The sequence below is a fragment of the Protopterus annectens genome, chromosome 12.part0 (genome assembly GCF_019279795.1).
Source record: "Protopterus annectens isolate FY-2018-M chromosome 12.part0, PAN1.0, whole genome shotgun sequence".
NCBI lineage: Eukaryota > Metazoa > Chordata > Ceratodontiformes > Protopteridae > Protopterus > Protopterus annectens.
This window is the reverse complement of record NC_056746.1, coordinates 474,573,622-474,590,251: the sequence shown is the minus strand read 5'-3', so window position 1 is coordinate 474,590,251 and position 16,630 is coordinate 474,573,622. Positions and strand designations below refer to the sequence as shown.

Here is a 16,630-nt window from a genome sequence, read left to right as displayed (position 1 = left end):
ATTTAACTGAGAACATTGGAAGTATGCTTCATAACATTGAAAGCTACATTGCACAAGTAAATAAGATCCCCTCCACCTACAACAACACCTAACTAACAAGCACACTTTTTACTATGTTTCTGAAGGGGGAAACCCCCCCTGCACCCCCCCCCATAAATTAAATATACCTACTCCAGGATCGCACTACAGTGGAAAAAAAGTTAATTTCCTAACCTCAGAGTATGGTGATTGTGAGGTTAGAAAATTAACTTTTTTCCACTGTAGTGCGATCTTGGAGTTGGTATATTTAATTTACGGGTGTGTGGGGCGGAGCCCCCCACATGGGGGTGCAGGGGGGCTTACCCCCTGCAGAAACGTAGTAGAAAGTGTGTTTGTTAGTTAAGTGTTGTTATAATTGGAGACAATGTTATTTACATATGCATTGTAGTTTTCAATGTTATGAAGCACACTTTCAATGTTCTGAGTTTTCACTGTTTTTGGTTTTCAGTGTTTTGGGATTTAGATGTTCTGGTCTCAATGTTATGAAATTTCAATGTTATGAAGTAGACCCATTTAAACACATATACATACATGCACACACAAGTACACACACATGTGTGTGTGTGTGTGTGTGTGTGTGTGTGTATGTGTATGTATATATATATATATATATATATATATAGGTTTACTATCAATTTATCGACTGTAACACAGTCGAATAGTCATGTTGTCAAACTGAAATGTCGGTTCGCACAACATCGACTAATGTAAATGTCAAACCAGATGTCTGAAAATGTCAATATCGACATTTTCGAACAAGAAGCAGACTCCCAGACTGTCTGCCTGTCAAAGTTGCCACACTACATTACATGTTTGCAGGGGGGGGCAAGTCCCCCTGCACCCCCCCACATCCCTCCTACTTATATATACAAACTCCGAGATCGCACTACAGTGAGGGCAAGAGTACATTTCCCGATCCCCACTATAGTGCGATCTGGCTTGGAATGTCAGAATTCACAACAGCGAATGCTGTATTGCATTCGCTGATGTAAGTTCTGACATTTTTTTGTGTCGATGTTTTGAGCCGACATGTGGTTCTCTCGACATTTTGTAAATCGCAGAAGTTGCGATCGACAAATTTATAGTAAACCTTTATATATATATATATATATATATATATATATATATATATATATATATGAATCTACCTGAAAACGCTGACATCGCAGAACACCAGCAATGAGAACACCGACACTGGAAGATTGACAACGGAGAAGACCGACAGTTGAGAATCCCGACGCTGAGAACACCGACATGTTAAGATAAGTGTGCAATAGCGACGGACGTTAGGGTCAGGGTGTGGGTAAGGTAAGTGTGCGATAGTGACGGAGTTTAGGCTTAGGGGCAGATTAAGTGAGTTAGGTTTAAGGTGCGGATAAGGTAAGTGTGAGATAGTGACGGACCTTAGGCTTAGGGTTTGGGCTAAGGTTAGTGCATAGATAGTTGTGTATGCAAGGTTTAGTGTAGGTTTGTAAGGTTTTTAGTGTGCTTGTGTTGTGTGTGTATGTTTTTTTTGGAAAAGGTATTTGTTTTGTTGTTTTTCGGGATTTTGGTTTGTTGGGCATGTGAAGTTTCGTGTTTTTGAACTTTTTTTTTTTTTTCAGTGTTTTCGTGTTGGTTATTTCATTGTCGGTGCTTTGGCGTGTTGGTGTTATCAGGTAGACCCATATATATATATATATATATATATATATATATATATATATATATAGGTTCTCTAATAATGATGTCAAGAAACTCTGATACACATTGCATCAATTTCTATATGTTGGCACTCACATTTACTGGAAAAAAACATTGAAACTACAATGATTTTAAAAAGAGAACAACAATCTCTTTTTGTAATCACTGAACTGAAATAAAATAATGCAAAACAAAACCCAAACAATATTATAACGTATAATTTGTCTAAATAGTGGTATTGCTGGGGAAAGGATTTCTGGTAAGTAATATGTAGGGTCTAGGTTAAGGGCAGTAGAACGGTTAGGGTTACAGTTCGCATACATGAGTATGGGTGGACAGGGGCTTTTTCTCTCCCTCAACACCTTACTTATGTGTATAACCCAAACCCCTGCGGCTAACCCAGCTCTCTCCACTAGCTTACCAAAAAGATTCCAGAGTATACTCACATACTCACTTCACATATACACACAATACTAAGGCTATCACATAAAAAGCTGATATGATGAAACTTAACCTAAAAACAGTTATATCACATATTCATATCCCATAATAAACAAAAAGCAAACACAAAACACTAAGTGTATACCCTTCATTAGACCCCACACTAACCCTAACTTGCAAATACATGAACATATAGTACTACAACTAATGCCAAAGCTTCAGCATTAAAACAATGCCCCACTTACCTTCATGCATGCAAAGCTGTCTTTGAACAGAAGCAGTCAATATGACGTATGCAAAACTGAACAAAAAACACATAAGTAAAACTGTCAACAGTTAATTATGTGGAATAAGTGCTCATTTGACAGAGTTTCTATATGTCTATATATCTATCTATCTAAAAACATCAAATAATCACGTGGAATGTGGCAATGCAAACCTGGTGGGATAGTGTAGCAGTCCTCCAGGGCAAATGCAAAAGTGGAAGTAGGCTATGCCAAACAGTAGTAGTTTGGATGAAAAGCAATAACCAGATGATGTTCAATTTTGAATGAGGAGTGTAAGCTTTCTGAGCTCTAGGTTAAAAGTAAACTGCACAGCAAAGAAGGCACCTTTTTTCAGGCCTTTATTGAAAGTAATCATGATAAGTGCTTTCCTCAATTACAAGTCTAGATAGACTGTGAATAACATGCCACACATTCTGTGCACTATGAAACAGGAGTATCATTATGGTTCTGAATGTTTTCCCTGGTAAACTTTTAGTTAAATAAATACATTACTATATTCCAGTACTCCTAGTCACAGCAGAGTTTGCACCATTTACAAAATAAACTCTTGAAGAAATGACCCTGATAAGTGTAGTATTTGGATCTAGGCTTTGACCACACATGATGATATGTACACTACTGATATAAAGTTCCTTCAGAAGTCCCCAGTGGCTGGTGCTATCCTCCTTACAACTCCACGTCTAGTTTCAGTCTCAGTTCTGAAGGTGCATGTGCTTGATTGTGCACATGCTCACTCAGAACCATTCATCAAATGAGCATGGAGGCAACATGGAGGCTGTGCCAGTACTGCCCATTTGTTGAAGCTGCTGCAATTGTTTGGATAGTGGGATAGACATGTTGGAGTAGAGGAGCATAGCCTGTAGGTTACGAAAGACATTCTAAATAATTTTAATTTAAAAAGTACAGCTTTATGTGAAATCACCATAATTGTAGACATTTCAGTGGGATCAGTGTTGCAGTAGAAACCCAGATATATGAGATTAGTCACAGGCTGATGTTTGTACTAGTTTTCCAAGTTCCAGAACTCTGCAGATGTAGGGACATAGGTTGGACTCTGCCTCTATACCTGAGGATGCAAGCCAGCTTTTCATTTAAAAGAGGATGGCATCCAGTGCCATTTTTTATTTTTGCCAGGGAAAAAATGGGGAAGGCTAAGCCTCATGAAAGGAACAGCTTACCTTAAATGGGTAAACTGAGTGCCTCCTTTATTGGTAGCCTGTATAATATGCTAAGGTTTCAAGTACAAAAAAAATAAAAGAAAATATAAGACAACTCTCCGTTAAATATGTCTGTCTGACTATCTGTCCTATCCCCCCACCAGGATAAAACAGGGAACCAATGGCCTGAATCGAAAAAAGAGAGGAAAATGGGTTGGAACAACTACAATAATGGTGATCCTAGATGAACATCTGCTGTTATGGTGACCTTACACACATAACTGTATGATGTAAAACAGCCACAGGTTATTGGTCTGTACCTTTTCAATTCGTTACAAGGTGTGTACATGCAATCCTGGTGTGCAGCAGGGTTTAAGATGGCTGTTGTACAAGGATTCCTCTGAGATAACTTGCTCTAGCTGCTGGCTTTTATAATCCTCTGCCCTAATGCCATGTTGGCTGTTGGAATCTTCCCCATATGTCAGGTGTTGTGCTGCAACACTGATCCATATCAAAAACATCTGGGGATAACAGATAGAGTCAAACCCACAAGTGTCAGAGGTAAACACTATGCATTTGTTTTTGGGAATTAGCTACATGATAAAACATAGTACTATACTTTCAGGTACTATGGAAAAAGTGCACAGACATACATAGACATATATCTATATCTATAGCTATGTCTATATCTATATCGATCTATCAGTCTATCTATAAACTGCAAAAAAAAAAACAGTCAAGCTAGAGTTTTCACTGTGTGACACGGTAAACCTCCTGTAATGGAGACCTATAAGATATATATGCAAATAACCCTTTAAGGACATCAAGTGTTTCAGATACATGGCTTCTGAATGTCCATGACTTTTTTTTTTACTTTTTAAGTCTTTTTGGTAACATTCAGGACAATGAAGGCAGCCCCCACTAGCTGTGGGAATGCATTTTTCAGTCTGACTGTAAAGAAAAAGTCTTAAAAAGTAAAAAAGTCATGGGCATTTCAGAAGCAAAAGTGTTTATTCACACTGAGCTGAGCAGAGTAGGAGCACTGACCACGAGTCTGATCTGTGATATATAAGAATAAGTATTCTGTTTTCTTTGCTTATTTTTACTAGTTACTGCTTATTCTAACCATTTATATCACTTTTTATTGTCTGCTGTCTACTACTTTTTCATATATCTTATTGCTATATATTAATCTGCACTATTGTACTGAAAATGTTTGCCTTACAAGGCCTGTTAAATCACTTTTGTTACTGTTACACTCTTTGTAAGGCTTTTTTAGCTAGTTTCACTGTGTGAAAGGTATTAACTGGAAATTGTTTCCATTTGTTAAGCATCTGTTTGTTCTTATTTCCTGCCAAAGAATGTATGATATACCTGTTTTGTTTGCAGTTAAAAGCATTCTCTAGAGTCTCCTTGCTCCTTTGTCTGTTTAAAACGTTCATTTATTGTCTCACTGCTGGTTTTTTTTTGCTGTGATAAACATTTCTGTAGTGTTTTCTGTGTAAAATAATGTAGCTAGTAACTGTAGCATTGTCCCAGTTCAGGCTTGCTATCTCTGGGCCTAATTGTTTGTTTGCAGTGCTATTTGTTCCAAGCACATGTTCCAGGCTATCTTGGACTAGAAGAGGCCTTTCTTCACTTTAGTGAGAGGATTGTGTTGATTGGTCATTGGCTGGTAAAGGTTGGCTGGTCTAGGGCTTGGATTAAGCACTCATTGGTCTTTTTGAGCTTTTTTTAAAAGTTGCTTCAGGTTGTACTTCTGGTAATTAGAGGAATTCTTTTTATTCACACTGAGCTGAACGGAGGTGGGGCACTGACCACATCTGTGATATATAACAATAAGTATCCTGTTTTTTTGCTTATTTTTACAGGTTATTGCTTATTCTAACCATTTATAGCACTTTTTATTGTCTGCTGCCTACTATTTTTACCATATTTTATTGCTATAAAATAATCTGCACTATTGTACTGAAATTGTCTACCTTACAGTGCCTGCTAAATCACCTTTGTTACTGTCACACTGTTTGTAAAGCTTTTTTGGCTAGTTTCACTGTGTGAAAGGTATTAACTGGAAATGTTCTCCATTTGTTAAGCATCTATTTGTTTATTCTGATTTCCTGCTAGGGAATGTATCCTAATAACAGATCTGTTTTCAGTTAAAAGCATTCTCTAGAGTCTCCTTGCTCTTTTATCTGTTTAAAACTTTCATTTAGTGTCTCACTGCTGTTTTTCTGCTGTGATAAATATTCTGTAGTGTTTTCTGCCTAAAATAGTGTAGCATAGTTTCTCACCTTCCCTCCCTATTAGTGTCTTGTTTTTATACTTGGTAGCTTTGCAGTTGCCCATCCCTACTGTAAATTTGATCTGGGACACTTCTCCAAGTCCAGTGTCATTAGCTCATTCTACCTAATACAAAGAGAATATCTGAGAAGGCCAACCCCCTTAGTTTCTTAACCTGGACTTATCTCCTTTCTCTTCTCCCTTTCCACTTTACTAAAAAAAAATATTCAGCTGCTTTTACAGTAATTGTGTTTCCTCCTACTCTATTACTTCATCTTCTTTTTTTCTGGTACTTGTTCTCTGAAGTGTTCAATTGCATCTTGTCTGCTGCATTTATTACTGCTTGTTTTTAGCCTGTTTAAATTTTAAATGTTATTCTAAGCTTCTTAGTTTTGGTTTAAACACTTGGGCTTTAGGTCTACCCCTTAGCTCTCCCTGGCCTCTCTCCCTCAGATTCTGACAAATATGGATATACAATTTCCTACGGTTTCTCTTGCCAGCGTGGTTGATATGGGCATCCTGAGACAGTGTAGCAACTGTCTCATGTACATGGACAACCATCTACTACTACTACCACCTAAGAACACAATTTGTGAGAAATGCAATTACATAAGGAAGCTAGAGTCTATGTTCTTTCCCTCACAAGCCAGTATATCTGGCACAGAGAAGGCTGTCATCACAATCACTACACCTCAAACACCACCGACAACTACACAACACACACACACATATGGGGAGGTTCTCAACAAAAACAAACCCACATGAAGGAGACCTCAGAGGCAAAAACACATGAGAATTCCACAACCCTCCACACCACATACCATGCATAGTCCACACACCAGTGTCTCGCAACCACTAAGGCCTAATCATAAACCCAACATATTAGTCATAGGAGACTCCAGGCTGGATAAGGAGAAAGTCATGGTTAGTTGTTTGTCAGGTGCCAGAGTCTGACATATCACACATGCACTCAAGTCTTTCAACAACAGGTACTGTTATGACTCTGCCATAGTCCATGTTGGCATGAATGGCTTGAGATGTACCTCTCTGGACTATATGAAGAGAGACATGATTGAGCTTGCTGAATATGTGTCCCAGGCAGGTATGTCTCTAGCCTTAAGCAGCAGTCTACCATCACCCAGAATGATGCCTCAGTACAAACAGAAAATGATTGACTTTAACAATTGGCTTAGTTTCTGTTGTCATTCCAGGGGGATCGAGTGCCTGATAGCCTGGGAAGATATGATTGACAGACCACGATTCTTTGCTAGAGATGGTCTGCATCTGTCTCACTTGGGCTTCAGTCTTCTGGCAAAGGCCTTTGCCTCCCACATAGTGCCTTTTTTAGGAAAAGTCATGAGGTCAATGCTACCAACATAAACATTTCAACAAAATGCAAATTGAAGGTCATGCTGCTAAATGCTAGGAGTCCAGACATGAAACTGCACTCATTGCAAGCATTCTTAATGCTGAAAGATGCTGACATTTGCACAGTCACATTAGCCTGGTTCAAAGCTGCAGAGTGCACCCCAGCCTTACCTGATTACTCATCCTATCATACATTCAGACCCCAAAATGTGGGCAGCAAAGCCAAAGGAGGTGGAATTTCAATATATATTAAAGGCACACACACCTCCAGGCTGGTCAAACAGTATGACGCACAGGAGATACTCCAGCTGCAGTTACCCATTGACAAGATGCCTATTTAAATTATAGCTAGCTACAGGCTCACAAATTTGACTCAAGATGCCCACTCCACATATCTGGACTTCTTCAAATCTATCATCCTCCCTGGAAAGATCCGGCCATAAAGCGGTCATTTTCAAAGTCACCATCTCCCTGGACCCCCCTCTAGCTAGGGTCAAAGAAAAACTTCTACAAAGCTGATTACAACCTCTCAAGGCATGGTATAAACAACTTCACAGCCCAGTTCCTCATTATAGGAACTGGCATCAAAGTCCAAATGTACCACAGAAGTTCTATACAAGCATTTATATCGATGCATGGAATCAGGAATAACTGACAGGACAACATCATCTTCCGCAAGGCAGAGTAAACCTGTCTGGTGGACATCCGCAATAAAAAAATTGCTGTCCAGGACCAAGAAGGAGCAGGTGCCCAATTGGAAGCAATCACTACTTAGCTTGAACAAGCAAATAAGAGCATTATTGAAATCCTCTAATTCCAACTTCAAGTCAAATTGGACACATCTACTATAGACAATCATAAGTACTTCTTCACATATGTCCACAATCTCAAAGGAAGCACCCAAATCTGTTCAGAACTGGTGGTCAAGAACACCACATACACAAGTGCTGTAGATATAGCCAATTTACTGTCTGACAGATTCAGCAAAAACTTCTCCCCCTCTGTTCCCCCATCAGTAAATCAGGACATCCCCAGTACCTGCCCCCACCCCTTATCTCTAGGGAACAGGTCATCACTGCCCTCTCAAAGGCAAAAATACAGCCTCCATGGGACCCAATAACATCCCAGACTGCATCCTACATAAACTCAGGCATGAACTTGCAGCACCATTAGGCACCCTATTCAACCAAAGCTTGAGTACTGGCTTTGTCCCAGTTGAGTGGAGGACAGCCACTGTCATCCCTTTGCATAAAGATAGAGCATCCACCGATCAAGGAATTTATAGACCGATCAGCCTAACTAGCCTGATCTGCAAGGCAATGGAGTGGATTATCATGGACGTCATTAACAGGGACATTGGAAAACTACAAACACTTGACCCCCCACAGTTTGACTTTGTCAAGGGGAGGTCATGTTTGTTAAATTTGGTTGACTTCTTTGAGACAGTCACCAAAGCCATGGATGAGGGGAAGATGGTGCCCACGTCCTACCGTGACCTGGCCAAAGACTTCGACACTATTCCCCACTCAGACATAGTAGATAAACTCTCTCAATTAGGCATCAATCCATATGTTACCAAATGGGTAGGAAACTGGATCACTGATAAAACCCACCTAATTAAAATAGGGGAAGCCACCACAAGTAGTAAACCCGTAACAAGCCTCAGGGCCAATAGCCTAATAGCCTCCTATGATTCTATGATCCTATGAAGCCATGTAGCTGAAACACTGGTTCTCATTAAGGGGTCATTTGCATATATCCCATGGACCTTCATTAGAGGCGGTTTAAGGACTCACACAGTGAAAATTCTAGCTTATCTTGGCTTTTCTTTCATTTAAGTTTTTTGGTTTGTCTGTGTGACTTCTGTGACCTTTATTTTTATATATACGTATATATATATATATATATATATATATATATATATATATATATATATGTATACACACACACACACACACACACACACACACACACACACACACACACACACACACACACACACACACACACACACACACACACATACATATATAGATATAAATGTATGCTCCAAGTATATGACATAGTGGGTCTTGTCATACCATTATGCCTCTAAACAACCAGGCTACTTAAGGAATGAATGTATGCAATCAGGGAGGACTCTGGAATTAAAGAGATTGGTGTGGTAGCAGGGACATACATATGCATCATCACAGGATCATAGGATTTTCTAGGCTAATGGCCCTGGGACCCTTATAAGCCTAGCCAAAAGTTTATTCCCAAAATGAAACCTTAGTCAGCACCTGTCTCCCCTGTTAATGAGAGGCACAGGTGGAACCCCTGGGATGAATTTGTGGTTTCTGATCAACTCATCAAAGCTGCGCTTGAAGAGGGTCAGGGAGATGCTCTGTTTGACGTGTATGGAAAGTCTATTGCAGAGATGGGGCAGCCTCTGGGAGACAAACATGTCTCTCCAGCAGGTTTTGTTAATGTCACATATTAGGTTCAGATCTTTTGAGCAGGTAGTGTGTGAGGAGTTAGTCTTACAAATATGGATCATCTCTAGTAGGGCAGGGTCTGAGATTGCCTTGTGGGTGAGACACAGATCACCCCTGAGCAATCTGTATGATACCAAGTAGAGTGATAGAGATTTGAGCCTGTCTGCATAGGGCAGGTGTTGTAGGCCATGGATTCTCTTTGTGAGGTATTTTAGTGGGCTTTCCAGTTGGTGAAGATGTTTGGAGAGGTACATCCCAAATGGGGCATTATACTCAATTACTGATGTAATGAGGGAGGAGTACAGAGAGGTATAACCTCCTTTTTTTTGCTTCATTCCCTTTACTTATGAGATGAATCAAGTAAAAGGTTTTTCTGACTGCTGCCGCCACATGATGGTCGAATGTGAGGTTGTTATCTACCAGAGTGCCCAGGTCTCTCACCACAGGTTGTGATCAGGACTTATACATCATACCTGAGCTTGAGATCAGACAGTGCTGGTAGAACAGAGGTACTACACAATCAAGACTGTGATCAGGGATATCCTTAGGACAGGACAGCACATATACTAATAAACAGGTGATATCTCACAATGTCATGGCCCAACGTTTTGCCACTGCATCTTTTTTTTAAGGCCTATTGTACACTGAGTGCCAGTCTATGCAAATAGAACCATATGTCATGCTTATGAAGGTTTGAGAAATGTGGATGGCAAAACTCAAAGCCTCCTGCATTTCTCAAAGATGGGGAAGAATCTTAGAGTTACATATGGACCAATGTTTTCAAATCCTCTTTTCCATCCTAGCCAGAACTACCTGCATTTTAACTTTGTTTATAATAAATATCCTATTAACAGTATTTTTAAATAACACAAGGATTTTCCCTTTTCATCTTGTAGGATATTCTCAAATTCATTTATGCCTTCAGTGTTTCAAAAAGCCTACTCACAGACACTTATCATGTCCATTAGTTATGCAAGTACTTTCAGGTATTGCATCTTAGTCATTTTTATTATGAGACTCATAAAAAACTCCCCTGCCTAAGTTTTCACAGAATGAGTAGTGTGTGCTTCTGTAGGGAAGCAGTTTTATATCACTTGGTGCAGTTTTATATATAACCAATTATATAAAAAAACACTAAAAGGCAGTTGACCATAACTGCTATAGGTTAACACAGTTTTATATTTATAAGGAATTATTGTCCAGTTTTCAGAAACAGGCCCAGTTGCAAGCCATAAGGCTGTGGCAAAAATGGCCTTTTAGCATGATTGAGAAAGCCAGTGATTCAGAGACACATTAGCCACAATGAGGGAAGACCTCATTAACAGCTGGCTTGCATGTCTCTGCATCTCTCAGTGATTACTGCAAGCACTAACAAGTACTTGCTGCAATAATCAATGCCAGGCATCCATGCATCACATTGGCACATGCACCCCCCTTCATAAATTCCCTACATACACACACCTACACCCCCCCGAACACACGCACACACACACACACACACACACACACACACACACACACACACACACACACACACACACACACACACACACACACACACACACACACACACACACACACACACACACACACACACACACACACACACACACACACACACACACACACACACACACACACACACACACACACACACACACACACACACACACACACACACACACACACACACACACACACACACACACACACACACACACACACACACACACACATACACACACACACACATACACACACACACACACACACACACACACACACACACACACACACACACACACACACACACACACACACACACATACACACACACACACACACACACACACACACACACACACACACACACACACACACATACATACACACACACACACACACACACACACACACACACACACACACACACACACACACACACACACACATACACACACACACACACACACACACACACACACACACACACACACACACACACACACACACACACACACACACACACATTAACATACCTCTTACATATTTCTGAGTTTACAGAATGTCCCTGATGTTGACTTGTAGTTTGTCTCAGTTGCTTGTAAAACACAAATGACTGAGAGTTTAATTCTTATTGTTCAGAAAATACATCAGAATGCAAGACAAGCTGCTCTATTAAGCCTCTGAGTGGATTAGAGTAATATCTATAAAGACTCTCTGGTGTCATGGCATCATCTAGTCCCCCCCCCCCCGACTTTGTCCAGAAGTCTTGAGCATGGCTCTCATAAGTCAGAGACCATTACAGTCAGTTAATAATGCATTAGAGTTTTATAATTTTCAGTAATAGTATGTATTGTGCTCTAAAGCCTCTGCTCTATTAACTCTGTAAGTAGACTACATTATTATCCAAGAGTATCCCTGATGTTTATTGTCCCCCCACCCTAACTCTTTTATGCTGCACAACCGTCAGTTCTATTAAGTTTTGAAGTGACATAGAGTTACATTATAAAGTCCCTGTAGTCTATTGCCACCCCCAGGTATTGCAGAATTTGCTATCTTAGTCAAGAAAAGTTTAAAGGTATGGCAGCCATCTACCTTAATGGTGGACAATATTTAATTGCTTCAACAGGAAATCATTCTCAGCAAGATGTGCTGGCAGTAGTGCCTTTTTGTGGTAATATGGTAATATCTCCCTTCTTTGAGTTGGTATATATAAGATCAGAGGGGTGCAGAAGAAAATGCCCAAATTCACTAAAATTTGGGGTTCTCAGCAATTTTTGTGGGGATCATAGCTTGGAAGCCTGGCAGCCACACATACATGCACACACATATTTCCACAAATAAAGAAATACTCAACTATACATCTAACACTCCTTGCACTCAGTTGTCTGTTTTCTAGATATTAATTTGTAATTTGCTGTTTAAATTCCCATCCTCATCATGAGACTAGTGGACGTCTGTAAGAGGAGCATTCTTGTGTAGTTTAAATGTCAGTAAAACATATTTTTAAAAATGGTTAATTCTATGCTCTGTCATTTGTTGTTGCACCACTTGTGTAAGAAATCACTGGCTCCACTGAGACTGCAGTACAGGGAGAGTCATATCTTCTGCACAGTGCTGCTGATTGCATGCCTGGCTATCTGACATGAAACATACATCCCATGAGAAGCACCATTACTATGTTTCAACTGGTCTGATTTAGGATCTAGAGAGTGACAAATATGTGGATAAGGAGGCGGACAGACCATGAGAGAAAGAACCATGCTTGACCACTGAATATAACAGTCTGGCTGCCAGGCGAATTCTACAGTACAAAAGAAAACATAAAAAAATGTGTTTTATACAGAGGAAAATGCATAGCCTCTTGGGACTAATCTAGCATATAATTATCTGGAATAATGTAGAGATGGCCTTGCCAGCACAATTAAATAAAATTAAGTTTCTTGCATGGATCATAAATGTGAGATTTCTAGGTTAATCATACAAGCCTGCATTAAACAATTATTAATGAAACTGAAAGTAAAAACAACACACCACAGAAGAACAGCGGTTTATTTCAGATATGCTGCTAATGCGTTTTCACGTAATGCTTCATCAGGCAGTTGCGACAATATAAAGCATTCTATCTTTAAACAAGAAACCAAATGGTCATGGGCTCATTGCATTACTCCAATTATAAATTAAAGGCAACTACACTTCATTTAAAAGAATTCACTATATAAAAAAAAATCACAACATAAAAAGTCAATATATTGATGTCTTAAATCCTCACAGCCAATCTCCTCTGCTTTCGTACACGCATTCACTCACATACGCAGACAGAAAAATACACGCACACATACACATACATACTTACACACATATTCTCTTATTTCTGTTTTTTTTTTTTACACTAGCTAAACAGCAAAAGCTCTGCTTAACGAGTGTAAAAGTATAATGTCAGCCGTTAGTTTTTTAGCATTCCGTGCTCCACAGCAACTTGAAATGCTGACGTGAAGCAGCAGACTAATTTTTCACTGGGCATTGCTTGTATATTAATACCCTGATGGAGAAGTCAGGGTACTGATGTACAGTTTGCCCATTCTGTAAGTTATAGTCACCAAGATGTAGCATGAGGTACACAAACATTGGCTCGTGAGGACCTGTAACTTTATAGAAATGAGAGTACTGTATCACCATGTGGTACACAAACTTTGACTCATGAAGAGATGTAACTTTATAGAAATGAGAATACTGTATCACCATGTGGTACACAAACTTTGACTCGTGAAGAGCTGTAACTCTATAGACATGAGAGTACGTATCTCCATGTGCTTTATTGACGAAACAAAATAATGGGGCCAGCTAACAACACAGTATTTTGATCAGAGCAAGTTGCTTCACAGAGCTTGCAAACTTTTGGAGAATGTTTATGATTTTAAATGAATGTGGCTGCAGTGTGACGTATGTGAACTGCACAACATGAATTCATCAAAAGTGCCATTAACATGACTCCAAACAACACTGCCAGCATGCAATATGCATAGAAGGCAAATAAGAACTGGTATAGTACACCAGAAAGTATGGATGTACTTAAAACAGAATGCTGTTATTTCAAGAAAATTCAGTTCATCAGAAGAACGTTACAGTCAGAGGGTATCAAGACAAGTATTAACAAAATATCCAGCCAGTGTGTGCATAATAAATACATACTGTGAACCTGTAGCCTATCCCAATCATTTTATATATCCCTGGAAACTGTATTCTGCATCACTTTCTGTGGCTTATGTGTCCACCACATAGTCATTATCACTGGCATTAGCAAAGCAGTTTCATGAGGAGTAGCCAGAATATTACCTGATGTAGCCAGTATAATGCCAGACAGCACTGATATCTGCATGCAGAATGACACAGAGCAGCATATGCAAAATGATGGGTGTCCTACTCACTGTAGATACCACATGCTATGTGCTCAAGGCTCTACTAATGACACTCCTTACTACAGCAATCTCTACACAAATTAACATTCATGCTATATAACTGCAACCTTATTGGCTGGTCACTGGTCACCATGGCACCAGCCCCTGATTTGGTATACTATGCATAGGTGGATTACTAGCATTACATATATAGATAGCTTTGATGTTGTGTCCACTTTAAGTATGTAAGCCATGTCCATACTGAAAGGAAATAAATGGCATGCAGGAGAAAATACAACTTCTGTACCACCCTCATGGATGTTCTATGTGGGGCCATAGATGCCCAGTGACAGCATTAAATGTTCAGTGTCAGTGAAAATATCCTCCAATATCCAGTTCAATTACTCTGCTGCCCTACTTTCTATTACTACCTAAATTATAGTATATATTTCTTCACAGTTGTATAATTATGATGCCATATTTAATGGCCAGGTAGAAGTATCAGAATAAAATCCTGCACTTACCAGTGTCTAGTAACAAAGTCTTGGACAGGCGTATGGTGACAGTGTTATACTGTTCATTATATGTCTGCATAAAAGCATGCAGTGCACAGAATAGTGGTTTTCAGAAGCAAATCAAACTAATACATGACCAAAAGTACTTATGCATACTAAATACATATAGTATATTGCAACCTGAATGCATTTTTTTTTTTAAAATATGACAGATATAAAAATTTACATAAATAAATAAGTAAATGAATAAATAAGTTTACATATCTGTATGTAGAATAAAGATTCCATAATAGCTGAACAGTTTTGCAGAAATGTAACTCAATGACTATTTTCCTATGTCTCTCAAGGCAGTGAGACCTCTGTCTCCAGGCTCAGTTGTAAAACAGTTGCCATACATAATGAGTGAGGCATATTTGCATAGAATGGTTTAGAACTGTATTGTTTTTGACTGGTGTTCCCTGCAGCACTGGTGTATTTTGTGTGCGTGTGTGTGTGTGTGTGTGTGTGTGTGTGTGTGTGTGTCATAGACACACACACACACACACACACACACACACACACACACACACACATACACACACACACGCACTTGTGGATTTTTATAGTTGGTTGGTAGGAGGTATTTATACATTTATTTTTCAGGTTTGTTAAATGTAGTACCAGATTAAATGCAGACTGCTTATTACTGTAGCTGATGTACATGAAATGTACTATGTGGTTTCTGTGATGTGGATCTGCTGTCTACAGATCTTATGTGGTATAATGCTAACATGTCCCATTATTATATGCTGTACAGTGTAGCAATTCCAGTTGGACTACCCTCAGCACAGTGTGTCACATGCTTTGCATTCAGGACTTAAAGCTAGTTTACATCTACACTACCCACAATGCTTTGCTATTCTTCAGGTGTGCCACTAACTGTATTTACTATACTTGCTGGTGACACTGACAGGACAGACCCTTCAGCAGTAATCCTTCACAATACATGGTCCAGGTCTTTGTAATCCTGCCCACACAGTGTATAATAAAACTTATATGTAAAAAAGTTGGAAGACAAGTTAGCTATACTCAGATAAAATCATGTCTCCTTTGCTTGTTTAAAATGTCAATGCCATGTTTATTATTTATTTATTTATTTATTTTACATTTGTTTGCTGGGAAAGTCTGATTGGGCATGGATTCCATTTTCAGTGCAGACCCGGGTAGAAAAGCTCCACAAAGCTTAGTACAGCAAATGCAGTAAATACAATACACATGTTAATAAAGTACAGTACAGGGTCAGAAATTAATAAAGTATACTTTCAAGGTCAAGAAATGAGTAAACGGTAAAAAAATGTATTATGTTATTAGTTTATAGCATGGTCAGCTCAAGCATGCATGAAAATACACCTCCTGTATCTTTTTACCAATAAGCAGAACTTACTTATTAAAATGAAAACTTAAAAAGAATAAAAATAAAGTATTTAAAATTGCATACAGTTT

The 16,630-nt window shown here is 39.1% G+C and overlaps 1 protein-coding gene across 2 annotated transcripts in view; it reads right to left on the bottom strand.

Moving 5' to 3' along the window:
- Positions 1-16,630, bottom strand: part of CACNA1H (calcium voltage-gated channel subunit alpha1 H) — a 2,347,924-nt gene that overhangs the window by 705,997 nt on the left and 1,625,297 nt on the right. The window lies entirely within an intron of this gene.